Here is a 23927-nt window from a genome sequence, read left to right as displayed (position 1 = left end):
ATACTGAGGTGAAGCCCCATGACGTGGTTCCTGGTGACTTGGTGCTGGTCAGGAACTTTGACCGGAAGACCCAACTGGATCCTAGGTGGAAGTCACCGAAGTTAGTTTTACTCACCACAAGGACAGCCGTGAAAATCGAAGGAAGAAAAGGGTGGTTGCACTCGAGTCATATCAAGAAATTTTATGGACTACCACCCAGTGTAGATACACAACCCTGTATTTCCTCAAAGACAGACTCAAAGCTCCCCTTGGTTGAGCAATCGAACTCAGAAATTTATAAACTAAAATTGAGGTCTAATAAGTCAGACAATTTGATTGTTTAAGTCCTCTCCAAGGTGAATCGGTTGAATTTGTCTCTGACATGTATCCTCTAGACCGGAATAGAGAAAGAAATCAGCGAAAGCAGCTGAAAAGGCATGCGTATTGTAAATCACTTCGCAGTCACTGTACAGTAACATTATTAATTTTGTTTTTTCTAAGTCTTCTGATTGTTATTTTTAGCATACTATTGCACATGTATTACCCTATTCTTAAACGTGCTTATAATATAACTGCAGAACATTCTTTTAGCGAATTTCCTCCGCATGAGTTGTCATATAGATTTGCGCTGCGCAACAACACATTCATTAGTATGCTACATCATTCCCACCAAACCAGCAATGCCACAAATTGTTGGATATGTGGCCGACTCCCTCCCTATCAGAACTATAAGGGAGTTTTGCCCCTCTTTCCATATCCGTTCACACACAATGGCTCCTGTGGAGCATGGTTTAGTTTGATTAATACCCTAGATTCATATTCCGCAGTTTATCAAGACAACAGGGTATGGGGAAACCTGAACCTAGTTTTGCTTAAAGTCTGCTACCCTAACAAGGAGGGACTTCCCAAAAGAACAGGAACTGATCTAGAAAATGAAGTATATGGATTAGGTAACTTTACACTTAATCTTATGATCCTGAACGTTGAATCTGAAGCTACACCAATCTTGCCCGCCATGTCAGTATTCCCAGTAAAAGGGGAATTATGTATAAGAAAGAATGGTTCCATACACATGGGCCATAGTAAATGCACCACTGTAATAAAATTCAGTGATCAAGGCAAGTCTACATTTAGAGCTTCTCGTCATTCCTACTTCATATGTGGCCAGACCGCATATATATGTCTACCTTTAGATTGGGATGGTACCTGTTACATAGCATTCCTTCTACCACCTGTTTTCCTAGCTCCTCCTGATTATCACAGAAATACCCATTTAGTACACAATAGACAACAGAGAGATCTCCCAATTGTCGATTACACTGAAACAGCATGGGAGAAATACACAGATTTCAATAAAGGTTTCTTTCCCTATATAGGTACAGTCACTAATAGTAAGCTGATACGTAGATTAACCAGAACCCTTGAAGCAGTAGTGAACGAAACTATTTCCGCCTTAGGCAATTTAACAGAAGAGCAGTCTGCTATGCGGATTGTTGTGCTTCAAAATCGTCTTGTCCTTGACGTCATCCTGGCCGATAGGGGCGGAGCTTGTAGGGTCATCGGATCAAGTTGTTGCATTTTCATACCAGAAAATTCACCGTCAGTATATAAAGCCATAACCCGCCTTCATAAGATTATAAGCCAGATACACCAGAGTCCAGGCACCTGGACTTGGTCCGGTTGGTTCTGGGGCGTGTTGTCAGCCTGGGGATGGAGAATCCTATCCTTCCTAGGTATTGGCTTTCTCATACTATTCAGTTGCTGCTTATGTCTACAATGTGGGCCAGCGATTTGTGGTCTGTGTGCCACCTCGTGTATCCCACATCCAAGTTTTCATTCGAGATTCCGGAAGAAGAAAGAAGAACAAATGATGCTATATGAACAGATCGATGGATTGATGAAGATCGATATCTCCTAAGGGTCCGAAGGGGACAAGGAGGGAATGAGGAAATATGAATTTTGTGATCAGTTATGTCCCCTATCGTAGACCCCAACGGCTCCATGTGCATGCTATAAGTACATGTATGTTCCCTCCTGCTCCAGTTCTGAAGACGCAAACATATGTACGTCCACCGTCAACATGTCCTCTTTCAGATCCGCCATGAATGGGTCAGATATTCCATTCCTAAGTATGAAAGGCCACCGACTTTATATGGTTCACTTTCCACATTTTACAGATTCAGGCGAGTAGGCCCGAATTCTGTCATCAAGCCTTTTCCTGCCTTCTGCCTCTGAAAGCTCCAGTCTGAGCCCGCATCTGTGACCATGAACTTTGTCTTACTCCCTGCGCGGCTAACGGTGCCTGATCCAGCCTGTCGCCTGCCAAAAAACTGTATTTCACCTTCGAGATTATCTCCTTCGCTCCTCATCCGATGCATTCCTGTCTAGTAGTTTAGGTAAACATTCTTCCAGCTCCCGTGCAAAGGGCCAGGCCTCGCTGTCCTCATGCAAGTAATTCATAGCCCCGTTACCATGGAATATTCCTACCCCCTCGCATCTAGTGTAGACACTTAGACGCTTGTACACGCACTAACAGTCAGTATAGTCAGTATAGAATAAGATTCTATCCTAAGAGACCTTTCCTTTTGGATAACACAGTTCTTTAAACATAGGATATTAGATATGATTTGGAATTAGGTTGACATAACCCCAGACTTCTGTCTCCACATGTAGAGCTAAATGTCAAGTCCCCTTCACCCTCTAGTTGCACGTCAATCACACGTCATGCGGCTGCGTGCGCATCTCTGCCACATATTCCTGCTGACATTGCAGGATTCTTTTATGGATCCACCCACTTGTGACACCATGTTTAGTGACGTTTCTTGAATTACGCCCTCTATTAGCTACGTATGTACCTTTTATCAGCTGTTACGCCTCTTGCATCTGTTTTACTGTAATGTATTTTCTATAAAACTGCTTAACTGTCAATAATATAGGCTCCCTTCCTTCCTGAACTTTCGTGGTGATGGAACAGAAGGCCCACAATTCGAATTGTCTTCCTTTGTATAGGAATAAAGCATTTTAAACCTCTCATACCACGGATTCTGCCTCTTATATTTACTGAGTTATTCTTGATAGATTTTACCGCATAAAAAATAGTACCGGTTAACCGACGTGCATGACGGAACCGTTCCGTCATAAGCGTCGAAGGGGTTAAGACAGTTGCACTGTTAGCCACGCCTAAACCAAACCCGGTTCTACCCAGCCAACAGCTATGCGAAGATCTGGCCAAGTTCTTCTTGACTAAGGTGGAATGTATCTTTGGGGTCTTTAGTGAGGGATGTATTGGCTCCTTGGAGTTGTGGAAGGAAGGCTCCGGGACAGAGGCCGCCATTGCCCCAACCTTTGAAAAATTCCGGACAATCCAGATTTTGGACACCCAAAAGGCCTGATGGAAACCAACTCTGGCTCCCCTTTTGATCCCTGCCCTAGCAGGGTGGCGAAACTGGCCCCTGGTCCGATAGGAGCCATGCTCACGAGCATATTTAATCTTATGTTCGAAACTGGCCTTTTTCCAAGACAGTGGAAACTAGCCTCAATCCTACCTCTTCTTAAAAAACCTAATCTTCCAACAAATGACCCCAACAGCTTTCGCCCGATTGCCAGACTCCCTCTTCCTGCTAAGCTGGTCGAAAAAATCATGAATAGGCAACTCAGCCTCTTTTTGGCCGATACCCAAGCTTTCGACCCTACACAATTTGGCTTTAGGCCAGGTCACAGTAAGGAGTCTGCCCTGATAAAAGCTACAGAAGAAATCAGAGAGGCAGTGGATCAAGGAGGAAAAGCGGCGCTGATCCTACTCGATTTGTCAGCGGCTTTTGATACGGTCCACCACTCCTTACTTTTGAATCGCTTAAAAACATGTGGTATTGGCGGAAAAGCCTGGGACCTCATCAGATCCTTTCTTACTGATAGGGAACAAGTCGTTACTCTGGGGGAATTTCAATCTACTCCTTTCTCCACTCCTTGTGGTGTCCCTCAGGGCTCATCACTTAGCCCTACCCTTTTTAATATTTATGTGAGTGCACTGGCACCGGTCATTAGCGCATATGGATTTGGCGTCACATCCTACGCAGACGATACTCAAATTGTTGTCTCTCTGACGCCAGGGGGGGAGATCGACACAGAAAGCCGTCTGCGGGATTGTATGCTAGCAGTAGGGAGCTGGATGGCAAAGAACTGCCTTAAATTAAACTCACACAAAACAGAAGTTTTTCTGTTTGGAAATACATCAAATTTCTGGAGCCCGGCATGCTGGTCTGACTCTATGGGCACGCTTCCAGTCCCAGCTGCAAAAGCAAAAATTCTTGGCATAATCATTGATGAGAGACTAATTTTAGACCATCAGATTAAGGACGTGACGGCCAAAACCATGTACACCATCAGGATGCTGAGGAAAGTGCTACCCCTGTTACCCCAGCATAGCAGACACATGGTGGTTAGGGGGTTGGTACTTGCTAGGTTGGACTACTGCAATGGGCTGTATCTAAATGCACAATGCAGGGCTCTAAGTAAACTTCAGATTCTGCAGAATGCTGCAGTTCGTCTTCTTACGGGCACCTCTAGATTTGCCTCGGCATCCTTGGGAAGAAAATCCCTGCACTGGCTCCCTGTGAACAGCCGTATTCAGTTCAAGGCATTGACCTTAACCTTCAAGGCACTGCACGGCTTAGGCCCAAAATTCTTAAAAGATAAACTACATTGGTACGTGCCGGGTAGAAGCCTTCGGTCCAAAGAAGCCTATCTGGCTCAAGTCCCACGCATCAGGAAGGCCCGCTGGGGAGGCAAGAGTTTCATCTACGGGGCCGCCAGGGCTTGGAATGAACTCCCCCTGTATCTGAGGACCATGATGGAGCTTCTGTTATTCAGAAGAGAGCTTAAGACCTGGCTGTTCCGTAAGGATTAATTCTGGTCCTTTCACCCCGTTTTGCCCTTGGCTGAGGGCTCTCAGGATGTATTAGACAAGCGCCAGGACACCTTTGGGTAATTGTCGCGCTATATAAAACTCAATAACATAACATAACATATTACAAAACACATTTTTACAAGTTGTGCACATTGGATGTGATGTATGCCTATGATTTGTGATGTGATGCTGCATTGTTGAGGGTAACCATTGTAGTGTTAATGTATGGCTATGTTTCTCAGTCTCACAGAAGTGTGATAATATCTTATCTCCAATTGCCCATGGATCGACTTGTACTACACAGACTCCACACAGGGAATGCCTTGATTTAGCAATGTGTATTTGTGCCTAATCATAACGGTTTATTGTTATGTGATTGTCTTTTCATAAATTGGATGGGCACATAGGTCCTCATGTTGTTTTTCTGCCACTGTACATCAATGAGTGTGGAAAAGGCTGAGCTAAACTGCATCCAAAGTGAAGTGGTGGAATGTGCATTTCTTTTACATACAGCAGATCCATGGTGTTCTACATTCAGCTCATGACATAATGGTGTGTAATGGCAACCCCCCCCCCTTGCACCATGCTACACATGTCAGCTTGTTGTCCAGACATGACGTTATATTTTGAGGAACAGATTCCAAAACCAATATCATATTAGCTGTGCTATTCCCTCTTACAACGTGTGCTACAGATTGTGGGACAAAATAATTTTGTAAATGGGAATGAGCCCTGTTCTTATGTATCATCTTTTATGGTTCTCTAGGGTGCCACACCATGTGTACACTGTCACACGGTCCCTGTAAGTAGTATATGTGTAAGAATGTTGTGGTCTACACTGGTATTGGATGGGAAGGGGCACCACATTGTCCAGGGTATACATTTTTGACATTAGAAGAAGGACAGATGTATTTTGTAGTGGGCAGCCCTACTTTATACCTATTAGGCCTTGCAATGTTATGCAGACATATTTCCCATGGCCACATTGAGATACTATGGGCATGTGTCATCATGTGATGATAGCCGCTCATCCCATTATACTTGTTCATGTGGGCCACACTGGCTTAGCCAGTGTCAACATGTATGATTTGTTAACTATATGTTGCACATTTGCCATTTTATATGGGAAAAGTATATGGGGCCACACCAACAATGTATGCACAGTGGAATGCAACCCAAGACTAATGTGTGAATGGTAGTTGCTCCCCTTGATCTAATATCTCTCCTATCATTACTGTCATAAATGGAATTAACACTTCCCCAAGGATTTTATACAGCTCCACTAGTATACCATCTGGCCCAGCAGCTTTACCCCTCTTACTTGACTGAATGGCCATACTAACTTCTTCCTGAGTGATATACTGATTTAAGATGTTTTGCTGATTAGCATCTAAGGGTTGGATAGAATCTGCCAACCATCCCTCTATCTCCGCTTCTGCAGTTATCTCCTCCTCAGTACATAAAACCCCCAAATATTCCTTAAATTCCTCTTTTATCTCAGTCTTGCTTCTTAGAATATCCCCAAACTGTTCCTCCTTAATCTCCTTAATCTGATTCCTATTCTGGTTCATCTTAGTTTTCCAAGCTAGAAGCTTCCCTGCCCCCTCACCATACTTTTTTAATCCGAGTTTGGATGATTTCCTCCATTTAGGTCTTCAAAAGGAGCGATTGTTTTTTTGCTAACAGAATTCTAGCATCATCTGTTAGCGATCTTTTTTATTTCAATTTAAATTTTTTCCATTTCATTCTCTAACAGGGAGATTTCATTCCTGTAACATTTATTTCTGTAGCAAACTGCACTGGTGATCTTACCTCTAATAAATGCTTTTAGCGTGTCCCAAACTATACCAGTTGGAGCAGAACCACTGTTAATCTTAATAAATTCAGTAACTTCTACCTTTAAACTTTCGATTATTCCCATATCTGCCAGTATGGTGCGGTCTAATGTCCACTACCTTTCTATTCACTTACTGATGTCTTTAATTGTTATTGTTACAGCCGAATGATCTGATTGATGGGCCACCTTATACCCAATATCCAAGATATCCTCTCTGATGCTCCAGTCTACTAAAAAGTAATCTATCCTTGATCTAAGCCCATATTTCTTATTATGGAATGAAGAACCTTGCAGATTTCCAACTCTCTCGCTCCAGAGATCACACAGAGTGTGTTGGTTCATCATGTCTTTCAGAAAGGCTCATGATTTAGGGATAGGTACAGCTCTACTTTTATTTGATTTATCTAACTTTAGGTCCATTACTATGTTGAAATTTCCTGCCACTATTATGGGACCCGAGAACTCTAACAAATTTGAAAACATATTTTTAAGTGGTTCAAAATCATTGTGGATTGGACCCTAATATCCTACCAATGTGAGTGGCCTATCCACTATTTTTAAACTTGCTATGATCAACCTACCCTCCTTATCTGCTCTCATACGTGATATCCATATGTTTGCTTGTTTTTTCACCACTATTGCAACCCCTACTATATTTGCACTCTGAACCATACATATTATCTGTTGTACCAGTCTTTGATTTATAAAAAAAAATCCTCACATTCCTTTTTTAACAAATGTGTCCCCTGTAAGATCAGAATCTGTGCAGGAGAGTCTCTAAGGTAATGTAATATCTTGTCCCTGCGCCCCTTCATACGTAGACCATTAACATTCCATGTTAAAGTCTGGATAGACATATCTCTGTTCTTCTAAGTCCATTATATTTCTCTGAGATTTTTGACAATTATTTTTCAATTTTTCCCACCCTCCACCCTTCCCTGGAGAACCCTCCCATACTTCCTCCTGGACCTGATGTTAGCCCAAATTTCTTTTCCCCCACCATGGGCACCCACCACCAAGAATAACTACATTTATATGTGCACCCCCCAACATCTCTGCAACACCCCTTAAGAAAGAAAAGAAAAGAGAGGAGAGGAAGCAAAGATCTCCTGGAATGAGGCTACTATCACTCTCATTTTGAAATTAGAAAAGGACCCTGTTAGATGTGAATCATACAGACTGATATCTCTCCTGATCTCGGATTATAAGATCTTTACAAATATCCTGGCAGAAATATTAAGTAAGATAGCCGGAGAAGTGATACATAAAGATCAGAGGGGCTTTGTAAAAGGAAAGTATTTACATAAGCTAAGATATGTGTTAATAGGAGCTATTGACTTTGCAACAACCTATGCATCCCCTTGAGCAATAACAACATTAGATGCCTCCAAAGCCTTTGACACTGTGAGGTGGACCTATTTGTTTTCCGTTTTAAAGCGGTATGAGCTGGGAGGTAAATTTTGTAGAGTAATCCAATTAACATATCAAGAACCGTCAGCAAGAGTTTTGGTGAATGGGAACTAATTTTCACCCTTTAAAATACTTAGGGGTACAAGACAGGGCTGTCCCCTCTCCCCCCTTTTGTTTAATTTCTATATGGAGCCCTTCACACACAAACTCAGAACAACAACTGACATTCCTCCCCTCTTCCAGTGCGAATGGGTGAGGAAGGTAGCACTATACGCGGATGATCTCATGGTTTTGTACTTGGTTCTTGGGGCGGCTCTGCCGGCTATTATATGGCTGGCTGTAGAATATGGTATGGTGTCGGGTTATTTAGTAAACAAGGACAAAACAGAGATTATGGTATGGAACCAGGGAAGGGAGAATCAGTTTATTAAGAGAGAAATGTGATACCTGGGTCTAAAAATAGTACAAGATATAAACAAAATCTCAGATGTAAATCTGAGGAAAATATTCAAATAGATTGTGCAACTAATGAAGGGATGGGCACACCTTCCACTAACGGTTCTGGGGTGGGTTAATTTGGTCAAGGTGACTATATTGCCAAAAATAACTTCTCTATTTAACACCATACCCTTGCATTTCGAGAAACCTACCATAGATAAAATCCAGCAGGCAATAAATGCCTTTATTTGGGCATATAAGGGGATCAGGATCTCTTGGAAAAAGATGCAGAGAAAAAGGAGGATTAACCCTACCAGATATACAATACTATGCTTGGGCCTTCCAATTGACAAACTCTAGAATGCTTGTAAAAACACCTGATGGATCAGAAATAGGATCTATGTTCTTGGCAATGTTAAAAGAAAGCAAGGCGGATGTAGATGACTTCCTTTGTAAATTTGGTGACCCAAAGTACTAAAAAAAAAAAACTAAAGGTACTACAAACAATGGCGAGAATAAGGTACCACATCAGACGATGTTCAAATTTGGATTACTACACCCACTGTACCCCTATTTGGAAATCGTCCGGGAACCCGGAGTTTCTAATTGATAAACTGAGATTACCTATAAGGAATGCGGGTGTAAGGGTCTGGGTAGATCTGAGACGAAATGGTAGTCTTACACCATGGCAGATTTAAATGGGATGATGGAGGGTAATCTTTCAAAGTTCAAATATAAACAACTAAAAAGTTGGGAACAAAGCAGGAAATTGCCGTTGGGAGTAGGAAATGATTTGGAGGAGCAACTGGTCGTAAAATCATCAGGAAACAAGGAAGTCTCATTCTGGTATTGGGAAATACAAGACATCATGGATGGAGAATTTAATCTGGCAGAAAAACTGTGAGGTAGATACTTGCCAAGGGAGCAGTTACAAAATATTTGGCAAGTATCAATGCGTACATTATTCCCCATTGTCAAGCCTGCTTTTTTAAGGAGAAACCACCTTTTCTCACTTCATAGGGCATATATAACACCTGAAAAGCTGTGTGGGGAAGGGAAGACCTACCAGCTGTGCAAAATGCAACCTTGAAAAAGCAACGGATGTCCATATGTTCTACCAATGCCCAGAAATCGGAGGGTTTTGGGATAAAGTGGAAACAACTCTATCAGGTATTTTGGGTCAGCAAATCAAGGTAAGCCTATCATTGCTTATTTTTGGTGTGATGGATGGCCTTATGGGCATTCCTAGAGATCTTCCGTTCTATGCATTTCTATTGGCCAGAAGAGAAATTTGTCGTAAGTGGGTGGGAGGTATCCCACCTCAGCATTCGGAATGGTTGGAGTCTCTCTTCTATATGTCTAGGATGGACTTAACAGGGAAAGACTCTAAGAGGAAAAGATTCTGGAAGGCTTTGCATGCTTGAAGTGTTGGTCCAGGTAGGGTGCCGCAGGGTTTAAGGGGTAAGGAGGATACATGAAATATAAATCTGTCCCATGATTACACAAGTTAAAACTCTCTGGTCTGCTGCAGGGCCCCTCACTTGTATTTAAGGCAGCTGCTGATGTGAAACTAACACAGTGAGAGAGAGATACCCGCAGGGAAGATAATGTTCATTGTTGAATGCCCGCAGGTTGTTGGTCACACTCTCGTAAAAGGGCTAAAGGAATGGACATTGATCCTGAGGTGAATGAGGACAACAACAAAAAAAGACTAATGTGTGAATGTGTTCCTACATGATTGATTGCCTTGTGGTCTGTCATGTAGTTGAGATATACTTACCAACAATTAGGCCATTCCCATAGGTCCCATTCTGGATACGCTGATTGATGGAAGATTGCTGGAAGATGTGGGAGTCATGAGCACTGCCAGGGTACTTCACAAGTACAATTAGGAAAACGCCTAGATGGTCCACAATTGCTTGCACACTCACTTGAATGAATAGGTGTGCTTCCTGTTATGAATGAATGAATATAAATCTTATAAAGCGCAAACTTAGCCCAGGGGCATCAAGGCGCTATGGAACTGGATCGACGGAGGAGATATCAGACGATGCAAATGCTAACAATTCACATTAGACCCAGCAAACGGACAGGTGAAAAGCCAGGTTTTCAAGGACTTCCGGAAAACCAGATGGGATTCCAAAGAGGAAACAGTGGAAGGAAGGGAATTCCACAAATTGGCCCCAATCAGGGAGAAGGCCCTCCCCCCCACCTGGCTCTTCTGGTCCTGGGAACCACAACCTGGTTCTTATTTGCAGATCTAAGGCCCCTACCAGGCCAATACCTGTGAAACAATTTATTGATGCCTTCTGACCCCTTTTTATGTACAGCGTTGTGAACCAGACAAAGGGCTTTAAACACAATTCTCATCCTCAAAGGAAGCCAATGCAGGCTCCTAATGGTGGCAGCAACTGAATGGAATTTGGGGAGGTCCATCACCAGCCTGGCGGCGGCATTCTGTACTAGTTGGAGTCGATGCAGAAGTCCCTTATTAATCCCCAAATAAAGGGCATTGCAGTAGTCCAACCTGGACACCACAAGGGCCAAAACTACCTGTTTACTGACTGGCAGGGGCAGAAAACAGAAAATCTTCTTAAGAATCCGTATCACCCCAAAACAGGTAACAACTGTCCTATTTATTTGAGCCCCCAGAGAAAGCGTGGAGTCCATAGTAATGCCTAAATTCTTGGCAGTAGCACTGGGTATGGGACAGGAACCAAGCAAATCAGGCCACCAGGCCTCTGACCAGATATCAGTCTTCCCACCGAAGATAAGAACCTCCGTTTTATACCCATTGAGTCTCAGATAATTCTCAACCATCCACGCAGCCACCGCTCTCATGCAGTTCTTAAAATTGAGTGCTGAGGCAGAGACACTCTCGGTGATGGAAATCAAAATCTGAGTGTCATCGGCATACGAAAGCACTTCCAGGCCAAAAGACCATACCACAGCAGCAAGCGGTGCTACATAGATATTGAAAAGAGTGGGACTCAATGAGGATCCCTGAGGAACTCCACAAGATAGTTGTTTTGGGGCAGAGAGATATTGGCCCATCTTAACTACTTGCGATCGGTTCAGAAGAAACAAGGAGAGCAGATTGAGTGCAACATTCACTATCCCGATTTCCCGAAGTCTTCCCAGCAATCTGCCAGGAGAGATGGTATCAAAGGCTGCCGTCAGATCCAGGAGGAGCAGTAGGGTAGAATGGCCAGCATCAACCTGTTGTCGGATGTTATTAAAGACAACGGTTAGGGCCATCTCCGTGCTGTGTTCACTCCTGAACCCATGCGGTGACCCATCCAGTAATTGATGTTCCCTCAAGTAGGAGCTAAGATGACCATTGAGATGTTTTCCAGGATCTTAGCTGGAACCGGCAAAAGAGAAATGAGCCAAAAGTTTTTTAATTCTGGTGGATCCAGAGAAGCCTTTTTAAGCAAGGGTTTAACCACCGCCGTTTTCCATAAGGCAGGAACCTGGCCGGAGGAAATAGCAGCATTGATGATGGTAGTCAAGGGGGGTACAATGGCCTCCCTCCCTAATTTTAAGTTCTTGAGAGGACAAGATTCAAGGGGGGAGCCAGATCTAACCCCACTTAGCAGCTGCTCAGTCTCCTCTTGCGAGATAGGGGGAAAGGAATGCAAACAGCAATCCCTCGGTGGGCCTACCCGATACTTAGCAGGAAGGCTGATTTTGGGTCCAACTGAGTTTAACTTCTCCAAAGAGGAGTAAATGTCGCTAATTTTAGAATGGAAAAAGGCTGCCATTTTATCACAAAGGACCTGGGAGACCTCTGTAACGGCCGTGGTCGAGGGAGCTAGGAGTGAATTGACCATAGAGAACAGTTCCCTAGAAGATCTAAAGGATTGCACCATCTTGGTATAATAGGAGACCTTCTCCTTATTCATGGCATCCTTATATTCCTTTAGCCTAAGTTTGTGCAGATCCCTTTGCCCAGTAGTGGGGTCCAGGCGCCACTTTCTTTCCTGCTGCCGACAAACCTGTGTGAGCTTTCTCAACCCCTCAGAGAATCATGGGGCAGAAGGGCGCCTACTTGCCACATAGTGCTTTTTAAGAGGGGCAAGGGAGTCCAGGGCTAGCATTAGCCAGCTGGTAAAGTCATCATAAATTGTATTAACATCCGCATAAGGGGGGCAGCTATAATTGCTAAGTTTGATGAGCAGATCCTCCTTACTAATCCCTCTAAGATTTCTTTTCAGCTCCACCTTGTTCTTAGAATTGGGGTCCTGGTTGGAACTTACAATCTCAAGGGTAAAAGGAATGGCGAAGTGATCAGACCAAGAGAGGGGAATAGCATCCCGGACCTTTATCCTTGGGTCATTGGAGAAAATCCCATCCAGGGTATGTCCCGCAATATGTGTAGGGCTCTTAACCAGCTGAGGAAACCCATAGGAATCCACAACTTCCAACAAGGCCTGCGTTTCGGGACACAGTGTTTTTTCCAAATGAAAATTAAAATCCCCCAGAAACGTGACCTTTGAGCTAGTTATAATAGGCTCTATTCGGTTACTGAAACTTTGCACAAAAGAGGCCCTAGGTCCAGGAGGCCGGTAGGTAACAACACCTAAAAAACTCGGGAGAATTTTCAAAAAGAAATATAGGGCCTGATAGCTGTCTGAAGGAGAGGAGAGGAGTTTGGTGGAGCAGGAGTAAATGTCTTTATACATTATCCCTAAACCCCCACCCACCCTCCCCTCTCTATCCTGCCTGTCAAACAAATATCCACCGGGAATGGCCTCCACTAAATCCGGTCCAGAGCATTCTCTGGCCCAGGTTTCAGTAATGAAGACCCAATCGGGCTTTCGAAGGGACACGAAGTCGAAAAACTCACTGGAATGTTTAATAAGGGATCTGGCATTATGTAAATATCCCTGACGAAAATGATTCAGAGGCAGGGATTTGTGCTCACACTCATCCTCCGTGGGATGGAGAGCAGTACCCAGGAGAAAGAAAGCCTCACAATGAGCACATTTAAAGCTCTGGCCACACCCCAAGTTCTCTAGGTCCATCAAACTACAGTGGCCCTGCACTTGGGAACGACACTCTAGAAGCTACTCCCTAGAATAACCACGCTTGATGCCATGAAGGAGTGGCCAGGGTTTCAGGCGCAGGGCGCCGACTTAGCGTGGACGGGTGCATACGGGCTTGCCTTTGGCGCCGCTGCACGCGTCTGCTGCGTGTTCGGTCCAGTGTGGTGATTAAGTAGCTGGGACCGGAAAAACGACTAGAGCGCCGCCGGTTATGGTATATGTGTGATGTTTCCGCTGGAGGCATAAGCTGTATATGTGTGCAGTCCATTGCCCCCAACACATGCGGGAATCTAGCAATAGCATAAAAACCTTGCTTGTTGTCCTGTTGTTGATGCTCAGTGTTAGGGAAGCAGAAGTACTGTGGCATGAGGCTTATGTTGGCATCCAGGATGGTGGGGAGGAACCTGGAGAAGGATGTCTGGGATACTCCTGCCTCTCTGGCTGTGGTGGGTTGAAAAGTTCTTGATACCAGCATGTGTAGGACGGTGAGTAGCTTGGCCTGTGGAGGAATGTTGGTGCAGCGCTGGGATGTGGGCTGCAGCCTTGGTGTAATCTGTTGCAGAAGGCACCCCCTCTTGAGCCTGTAATGAGCTGTGAACTCCTCTTCCCTGAGGTCAATGAGGGTGACCTTCTGATGGTATGTCTGCTCCCTTCTCCTGCGTTGCCTTTGTGGTGGTGGTGGTGGTGGTAGTGGTCTCCTTGGTGCTCCTAGCTGCAATAGCTTTAGATCAATTGCGTAGGTGAGCTTGTCTAGGTGATTTGGGTCTGTTCTACTTTTATGCAAGTGTGTTAGCATAGTTTTTAAGAACAGCTAAGCTGCTGCTAATGGGACCTAGAGCCAGTTTTTTTCTTTTTAGCGGCGTTCCTAAAAATCCTTATACATATGGCAGAGTGTTTTGCGGGTGTTTTTCCAAGGGAACGCCTTCCTTGCATATCATTTTCAGTAAGTCGCTAGCTGAACTGGCGCTGTTAAAAATTGGCGCTAGGTGTGAACAAGTGCAACTACAGCGGTCTAGCGCCAGATTGTAAATAAGGCAATAAAAAACAACGACTGCAGCATAAAAAATTATGCTATTGCAGCGTTAAATCCTTGTAAAGATGCCCCTGGGTTTGAAAGTGCAGCATGCGTGCACATGTGTACTGGGGCTACTGGCAAGCACAGACAATGTGTTGGCCTTTTATTTTATTGTATTGTAAAGAATTTGAATATGATATCTTTGCTGAATACCTTAACAGTGTGATTAAAGAGTGGGCAATCAATGAAGAAACTATGTTTTATCACCTCATGGATATAGCCACAGAGCAGAGGAAGTTTACTGGTGTACATCCAGAAGAGGTTTTGATTCATTTATTACACAACCATGTACACTTTACATCACATATAGGGCTGGATGTATCATGCATTTTTCTGGTGACAGGAAAAATGCACTTTGGAATTTGTCAATCCAAAATGAGACTCAGTAACATGTTACTGAATTGCAGTTTGGAATTGTGAATACATTATGATTTGGTATTAGGAAGGAGCGTGTTTAGGGCATCCCTTCATAATACCACAACAGCAGCAGCGGCTCTTCCTCTGTGACTGAGGAGCGTGTTGCCCATCCCACCGCTTGCAGCCCCAAAACTCAAAAAATAAAATGATAATAACACAGGTTTATTATTGTTTTATTTTTCAGCATCAACAAGCCTTGGAGGTGGGGCAGACTATGACAGGCTGTAAGTCTGAAAGGGAAGTTGTTCGCTGCACTGTTGTCAGTGCACATGTGGGTTTGCCTGGCTGTCTTAGGCCATCCAAACACACATGCACACTGAGCTGTCTCCAACCCGAGCTGCATTGTTCGGTTGGAGACAGCAAAGCACAGGCTTCCAGTCTAACTGGGAAGGCAAATTCACAGGGTTTAGGTCAATCCTAATGCTGCTTTCAAACATGAGAGCAGCATTACGATTGGCTGCAGGGGGAGCCTGTGCAGTGCAGCAGCAGAAGAGCACTGAATCAGCGATGCGGTGAGAGGTAAGTAAATAGTTTTATTTTTATTATTTTTCTTTCTTCCCCTGCCCCTCTGCCATGATGCCGCCCACCACTGCAAATCGGTACAGTATGTATTACTGTTTTGCGATTGAATCCCTGTCACAAAACTGTAATACTTTGCCATCAGTTTAAAACTGGTGGTAACCCATTCGGCAAGGGGTCCCCTTTGAGCATGTAAATAAAAATACTTTTTAAGAGGAGGCAGTGGTCCCACAGACCACTGCCTACTCTTACAAAATGAACTGCAAAGTTCATGAGGTAGGTCAAATTGTGACCCATTACAAATCTATCAGAACATTGGGCACAATGCAAATTACCACACTCGTTGCAAAAATACAGGTCGTAAATTACGACCAGTATTTTGTTACCAGTTGTATGTACATCTAGCCCATAGTCACTAGAATGTAGGCAGTGGATAGGATTAGGAAACAACTCTGGACCTGAAGAAAACCCCAGACCTGGTAGGAGCTGTTTCAAGCAGCTGAAATATGTTGACAATATATAGTGATTTAGTGTATCACTAGGTAATTTTAAAACCCATTTTAGGCCCTGTGTGATTTCTTTAGGAGTTTATGTAAACAAGGTTTTGGTGGTGGGTTCAAATATGTGCATATTATTGTTATTTGAACTTAACAGTATAGTATTAGGTCTTCTATCTACTAAGGAGGCAGCCATGCTTATAAAACAATTTATTCAGGTAAAGTAGCAGATTGAAGGATGAAACATGCCACCTCAGCGAGTGAGGATTGAGTGTTCTTAAAAAGGAATACCATTTTATGCATAATTCGGTGTCATGCCCACAATAGTGCTAGAATATTTAATTAGGGATATCATACCTATCATAATTTGGTTGTCGAACTAGAACCCTATTCCCACAGGAATTTTGGAGTACACAATGAATTACCCCTGTATTCCTCTTTAACATACTCTTACATGGCTTGTGAATTGAGCTTAGGGCACTTAAAATGGGAATATTTATAGATGTGTCTCTGTATTGTTAGTATTAGACAGTTGGCAATTTTGTGGGTGATCCTTAAAGTCATATAAGAGTATATAAAAGAGTACTTTAGTGATACTTCTTATAATCATAAATGCTTTTGTGAATCAGCCACAATGTGACAAAGTCAAGTACTGAAGAAGCCTGGGTGGGGAGGGAGGGAGAGTAAGGGGATGAAAATAGTGATGCTGTAGGGAAGGACTTCTGAAATAAAAAAATTAAATGAGTAGCAAAGCCACCAGTATTAAAGAAAAATATACAGTAAAAACATACAAAGAAGATGAAAGTGGGCTATTAAGGTAGAGAGTAGACATCACTTGAGGCCAGATGTACGACCGTTTTGTGCGATCGCAAAAGGGATTTCGGCCCCTTTGCGACCGCAAAAAAGGTCAGCCCAATTTACTAACCTTATTTTACGAGTTGCTAATGAATTAGCGACTTGCAAAATAGGGTTAGCGACTCGCAATTACGAAGGGGCATGCATAGGGCATCCCTTTCTAATAGTGAGTCCATAACCCATGTATGAATGTTTTGCTACCGTAATTGCGGTTGCAAAATACTCATAGTTTACCACCCTTCTCAGGAGGGTGCTAAGACACTCGCAAACAGGAAGGAGTCCCCAGGGGACCACTTCCCCTTTGGGAATGCATGCACAAATATTTTTTTAAGAGCATTCAGTGGTCCCAGGGACCACGGCCTGCCCTTAAAAAACTGGAACTGAAGTTTTACGTTTTATTTTTTAAATGCATCCCGTTTTCCTTTAAGGAAAACAGGCTGCATTTAATAAAAAGAAAACTGCTTTATGGACAAAGTAGTCCCAGACATGGTGGTCTGCTGACCCCACAGGCCACTATCCCTGGGAGTGCCGGCCATTCCCAATGGGGTCGCAAATTGCGACAGCCTCATTAATATTCATTAGGCATGCAATTTGCGACCCCATTGGGAATCGCAAACAGTGTCTGAGACACTGTTGTACATTGGATTTTGTGACTCGCAAATTGCGATTTGCAATTTTTCGCAAATTGCGAGTTGCAAAATCCAATGGTCGTACAGCTGACCTAGGTGTCATAATGCTTAGTAACAACTTACAAGTAATAATATTTAGCTGCCTTCAGTTTTGAAGAGAAGAGACCATAAAGAGGAAGAAAACTGTAACAACATGATGATGTTCTATGCTTTTGCAACAATTGTTCAATGTGGTGCAGCAAGTTTCAGAGTTGAGATAGTTCAACAGTAAGCAAAAATTGAGGAGAATTAGCAGAAGGTTTAAAATGAAGCAGATAGATCAAGCTTTGTGGAAATGGCATGAGATAGTGTCATGATCTGTGGCCTGCAATTACCTGTGTATGCTGGGCAGGCAGGGAGACATGCTTCTTTAAACTTCAAAGATACTTGAGTCTTCTGCTGCAAAGAAGGTCAGCGGTACATCCCGAGTGCAGGCTTTGTGGCTGGAACTCCTGCACTATGCAAAACAGACAAGTCAAATTAAGGCAAATTACAATTTTAAAGCCCCAGGGACCCTCTCAAACCTTGCATTTGGCTTGGGCATCTTAGATCCATTAAGTGTCAGTTCCTCATATTTCATAGGGTCCCTTCTAGGCAATTGTAATAATTAGTTGCTGCAGCTGGAATCTTGTTACAAGAAGACTGAGATTCATTGCGATTTCATTGAGGTGAGAAGGACATTTTTCTGAGAAAAGTATTCTGGATGAACATTAAAGACTGGTTGTGAAACCGTTAAATAAGCTCAATGCAGAATCACTTTTCATCTTTCAGTCACTTACTTTTATTGCTAATCACAGTGTTGTAAAGAGTTCTAGTTTACCTTGCTACTTCTTATCTTATGGGGTGGAATTTCCAGAAGCTAACATTCAGGTGGCTGTTTGTGCCTCACATTTCATAGTTTTAGGAGATTGTAACATTTGGGCTGATCCACCCACTCATTCTGCTGCCAGCAGTTTACTTGAGACTGGACAACTTTAGTTCTCTTCTTAACTGGTTCATTTTCCCACTTATGCAGTCGGCCATATTCTTGATCTTATCTTTACCTCTGGTGCATTCCTCACTGATTGACATTATCGTCCAGTTTCTTGGTCGCCGCTCTTCCATTTTCTTTGGATTTTAAAAGTTCCCCTAGTTTGCGTGGCCAAACTATGTTTCGTAAATGTGATTTCACTAAGGTACTTAACTCTGCATTCACAGAGCTCTTAACCACGTCTTTGCCTGCTCTTAATGGCAATCCTCTCCTCCACTTAATTCTGTCAGTTAGGATTTCAGCACTTGATACATTAGCTGCTATAACATCTCGAGTATCCCACACCATGCAACTTCCTCCCCCATTATACCACACAGCTAGCACACACAGAATGCATCTTCAAGCACCTTGAATGGCATGATATCAGGACTTCTCCAGATCTGCAAAAAGCCTTTATAATGCTGTACTAAGTGACTACAAATTAGAGATTTTAAGTGCTAAAAGAGAACATTATACAGAATGACTGGCGAAATCCGCACTCCCATCTCAGCAACTGTTTAACTTGGTGCAGGAGTTCACCATTCCTAAATGTCTTCAGCTCCTTACCTCAATACGTGTGAACCACTCTCTGTGGTTTATTTAAACTAAGATCCAAAACATTTGTTAGTCCTTTTTGGTGTCTTACTCAGATGCACTTTCCACACTGGAGCATGGTTCCATTTTACAACTCAATGGCATTATTTTTTATACTACTGCCTCTATGTCTCCTGACTGTGCTCTGAAATTAATAAGTCTATCACGTCTGGCTCCCTAGACGATCCAAGTTGTACCAGAATTTTTCATCATCTAGCAGGCTTTTTCATCCTGACATGTCAGGAAGTCATCATTAACTCCTCCTTCACTTCTGCTCTGGTTCCTAAGGAATGGAAGAAAGAACGTGTTATTCCTCTTCTTTAAATCCCTCTCTTGATGGCAGTGCATTAAATGACAATTGCCCTATGTTCCTGCTGCCTTCCTTGTTATGTTATGTTAATAAAATGTCTTAAGTGCGACTGTTACCCTAAGGGGTCCTGGCGCTGAGCAGTGCCTAAAAGGATACTGTTGAGTGAGTGACCATAGTGTGAATAACTATGTTTTTAGTCCTTTTCTGAAGTAGAGGAGCTCTGTTGCATTTCTGAGATGGAATGGTACATTTTTCCAGGCTTTTGCGGCACATGTAATGAAACTCCTGCCCCCCCAGCTGGCTTTTTTAATTGGGGGAACAATCACTTGTTTTGCCCCCATGGACCGCAGGGTTCTTCTAGGGACATACCATTGAAACCGTTGTTTCAAGAAATCGGGACCTGCTCCCTTTAGTGCCCTATAGACTGTACAAAGTGCTTTAAATTGTGCCCAATGTTTAACTGGGAGCCAGTGAAGATGTCGTAGTTCCTTCTTAACCAATACAAACCTAGGCGTATCCGTCAGCAGCCTAGCCGCTGCATTTTGTACGATTTGGAGTCTGTTCAAATGTCTCTTTTGGATATTGAGGTACAGACTATTGCAGTAGTCTAATCGTGACATAATGAGTGCTGTGACCGCAGTTCTGAAGCTGTTTTCCGGAAGAAGGAGCTTTATTTTCCTCAGGATTCTGAGCAGAAAAAAGCATGTAGAGACAGCTCCACATATCTGGTCCCCAAAAGTGAGACTGTTTGACCACAATGACACACAGGTTCTTCACTTTCTTAGTCGGTTCTGGAAGAGTTCCCCAATCTTCCGGCCAACAATCGGGCGTTCAAAGGTTACAATTGGTACTGAATATAATAACCTCTGTTTTTCCAGAGTTAAGTTTAAAGCAGTTCGAAGACATCCACCCAGAGATAGCTTTCATGCAGTCGTGACATCTTGTTCCAGTTTCAGCTTCTTGGCCACGGTGGAGGGACAGCACTATTTGCATGTCATCCGCGTATGATGTCAGTTGGAACCCAAATGATCTTATCAGGGCTGCCAGTGGGGACACGTATACTTTAAAAAGTGTAGGGCTCAGGGATGACCCCTATGGAACCCCACAACGATGGTAGAAAGGCTTTCACCTATCTTTTTCCAGGTCCACCATTTTGTATTCTGTCAGTGAGAAAAGATTTCAAGAGGTTCCAGGCCATGCCCTGTACCCCACTTTCTGATAGACAGTCCATCAATACTTTATGATGAACCGTATCAAAGGCTGTCGAGAGATCCAACATGATCAATATCGCAGCGCTCCCTGGTCCAAAGCTTCTCTAACCTCCTCTGTGAATTTAATCAGGGCCAGCTCTGTGCTATGTTCCGCTCTGAAGCCATATTTTGTTGGATCCAGAATATTGTGAGTCTGAAGGAACTGGCTAAGTTGAGCGGTCAAGGCTTTCTCAATCATTTTTGCTGGTAAGGGGAGGCGCAAAATGGGTCTATAACTATTCGGTCCTTGGGATCGAGGTTTGATTTTTTTTAGCAGCGGAAGGATAGACGGTGTTTTCCATTTTGTTGGAAACTGCCCCGAGTTTAAGATAGTATTAAACAAGGGGGTAAGGTCTGTCCCGATAATCTCGGGGGTTTGTTTAATCACAAACGCAGGACAGGGGTCCAAAGGAGATTCTGATTGGATTGACAATAAGAGCTTAATCGAAACTTGTGTCTCTAAAGGGGTAAAGTTGTCTAGCATCAGTGGTGTTCTGGATCCAATGGGCACCGCCCTGGTTGATGCCTCCATATCCTCTTTTTGTGTGTTCGTAAATGAGGAAAAATGGTTTCCACCTTTTGCTTAAAGAAGGAGGCAAGATGTTCACATAAGTCGGGACTAATCTGTATTTTAGACATATTGGGGTAGCAAGTTAATTAGTGTTTTGAAGAGTTATTTAGATGAGGATTTAGCTTTATTGATCTGTTCAGAAAAAAACATTCTTTTGGTATCAAGGAGTCATTTTTTATAAGAGGTAAGAGTTGATTTATACGCCTCTTTATCGATCTTATCATAGCCTCTTCTCCAGGCTCGCTCTAGCTGTTTACAGGCATGCTTTTGCATTCTTAAATCTTCTGAATACCAGGGGGCTGAAGGATGGGCACGCGTGGGCGTCCACAATTTTGCTTCATGCAGAATCTACCCATTCTGTGTAAGCAGCAGTAGCATCGTCAACTCCAGAGGGGAAATTCTGGGCTGTTGCTTTAAGTAGGTTTCCTAGCTCTGTGCTATTGATGTCTTTCCAGGTCCTTATAACTATCTTTTCCTGGGGCTCTGATTTACTTATAGGATTGGTTGGTGGTAACAATTTCGAATTGACTAGCCAAATAATTTGTCCAGGGGAGTGGCAGTATCTCTATGCAGGTCAGATTTGGATTATTGGAATAGATCCCATCTAGAGTGTGTCCTCCTACATGGCCATCCACCAACTACTTAAGAAACCGCCCCGCCCCCATCACTTGCCACAACCTCATAGTATTGGGGTCATTATGATCCTCAAGATAAAAATGAAAATACCCCATTACCGTAAAAGATATGGAGCAGAGTCCCTCCTCTAATAACGTTCCAATGGATTCTAAGAAATTGCCTCTGGGGCAAGGGCGGCGGTAGAGGAGGATCCCTTTAAAGGTGTCGTGGCAAGAGCTACGTACACTGAGTGACAGAGCTTCACAGGCCCGATTAGATGCTGAGAGAAATGAAGGCTCCAGGTCGTTGTGGTATATGACCGCCAATCCTCCCCCCCTCCAAGTTGGTCTATCTTGCGTGTAGCAGAGATAGCCTGGGGGTAAAGCTTTGAATAGGTCGGGCCCAGAGGCTTTATCTGACCAGGTCTCAGTTATAAAGGCCAGCTTGATATTATGTTCCTCAATAAACAATGCCATGATTGCAGAAAAGAGGTTAACATTCAATGACCCTCTCTTTTGAATACCAATGATCTTTTGGATAGTTGTCGAGTGGGCTTTAGACCTGCACATGGCAAACTGCTAATAGCATTTCAAAATGATAGTCATGAGATTCTGAATCAGGGTGGAGTGCCCACCCTTATCCTGCTAGATCTGCCCACCTCCTTTGAAACTGTTTCACATTTCATATGTATGCTGATGATATGCAACTTTACATGAAAATTGCCTCACCAGAAGAGTCAGCATCCTCAATAACTCTTTGACAAAAACACATTGGCTGACTAGTAACCACCTCAAACTTGACACACTCAAAACTGAATTCCTCTTAATCTGTCCATTCAGTACCAGCTCTAACATTATAGAATGACTCCCACATCTTACAGCCTTAACCCATACCCCACACATCATTGAATCAGCAAAATCCCTAGAAATAAATTTGGGCAATAACTTCTCCTTACAGAGCCACATCAGCCCCTCCACCAGAGGGGCCAATAATCAACATAACGCACTAAGGAAATTAAAACCTTTCCTTCCCATTGCAGATCTCAAGACAGCGGTTCATGCCATTTGATCGCCAAAGTAGACTACAGTAATGCTACCCTTGTGGTCCTACTGAAAATATAGCAAGCACCTTTGAAGTCTACCTTAAATGCAGCTCCTCAGCTCATCACAGGTGGGATTAGATGCTCTCGAAGCACAATCTCCATTCATCTAAAGCCCCAAAAAGAAAGCCTTCAATGAATTGCCCCAAAAGTTTGGAACTTTCTTCCTCCTGAGACCAGGACCAAACCTTTAATAACCCTCTTCATGAAAGAAGTAAAACTGTTATTATTGAATAGATTTTTTCCCCGCTGAAGCTGTACTTTTCTTAACCTTAGCTCAGAGAGAATAGCTGCTCCTGGTAACATTCTCCTTGTTATTTCCCATGTTTGACATTCTATCAATTATTTTTATGACCATCACCAATTGGGATCCTTGGCGATCTTTCGTCTCATAACCTCCTATGTGTATACTGCTGTGTAATGCCCAGTTTTCCGAACTGGTCGTGTCCGAGCTATCACCTCAGAGAGTCTATGTGTTCCTGTTTTCATATGCTTTGTTATTTTCGCATTGTACAGCGCTCTCATACCAGATATGGTCTCGTTCACATTATATAAAACTCTATAAATGAAATAAATAAAAATAAATAAAAATGTGTATTTTAGTGAATAGATTATATACTGCAGGACTTAGAGATGGTGCATTTAATTGTTTTTTTTCTTACTGATTGTACTGTAGAAGTCTTACTCCTGGTTTTCTGGTTTGAACTGTCTCAAATGGGCTGTGGGGTCCCACAGGGTCCCACTCCCTTCCCAAGACTTACGCTTTTCAACACCTAAGTGGTACTTATAACTAAATTGATTCATTCCTGTGGTCTTTTTTTATAAGCTAC

Source organism: Triturus cristatus, chromosome 7 (genome assembly GCF_964204655.1).
Source record: "Triturus cristatus chromosome 7, aTriCri1.1, whole genome shotgun sequence".
Classification (NCBI taxonomy): Eukaryota; Metazoa; Chordata; class Amphibia; order Caudata; family Salamandridae; genus Triturus; species Triturus cristatus.
The sequence above is the reverse complement of the archived record's forward strand: the minus strand, read 5'-3'. Positions refer to the sequence as shown.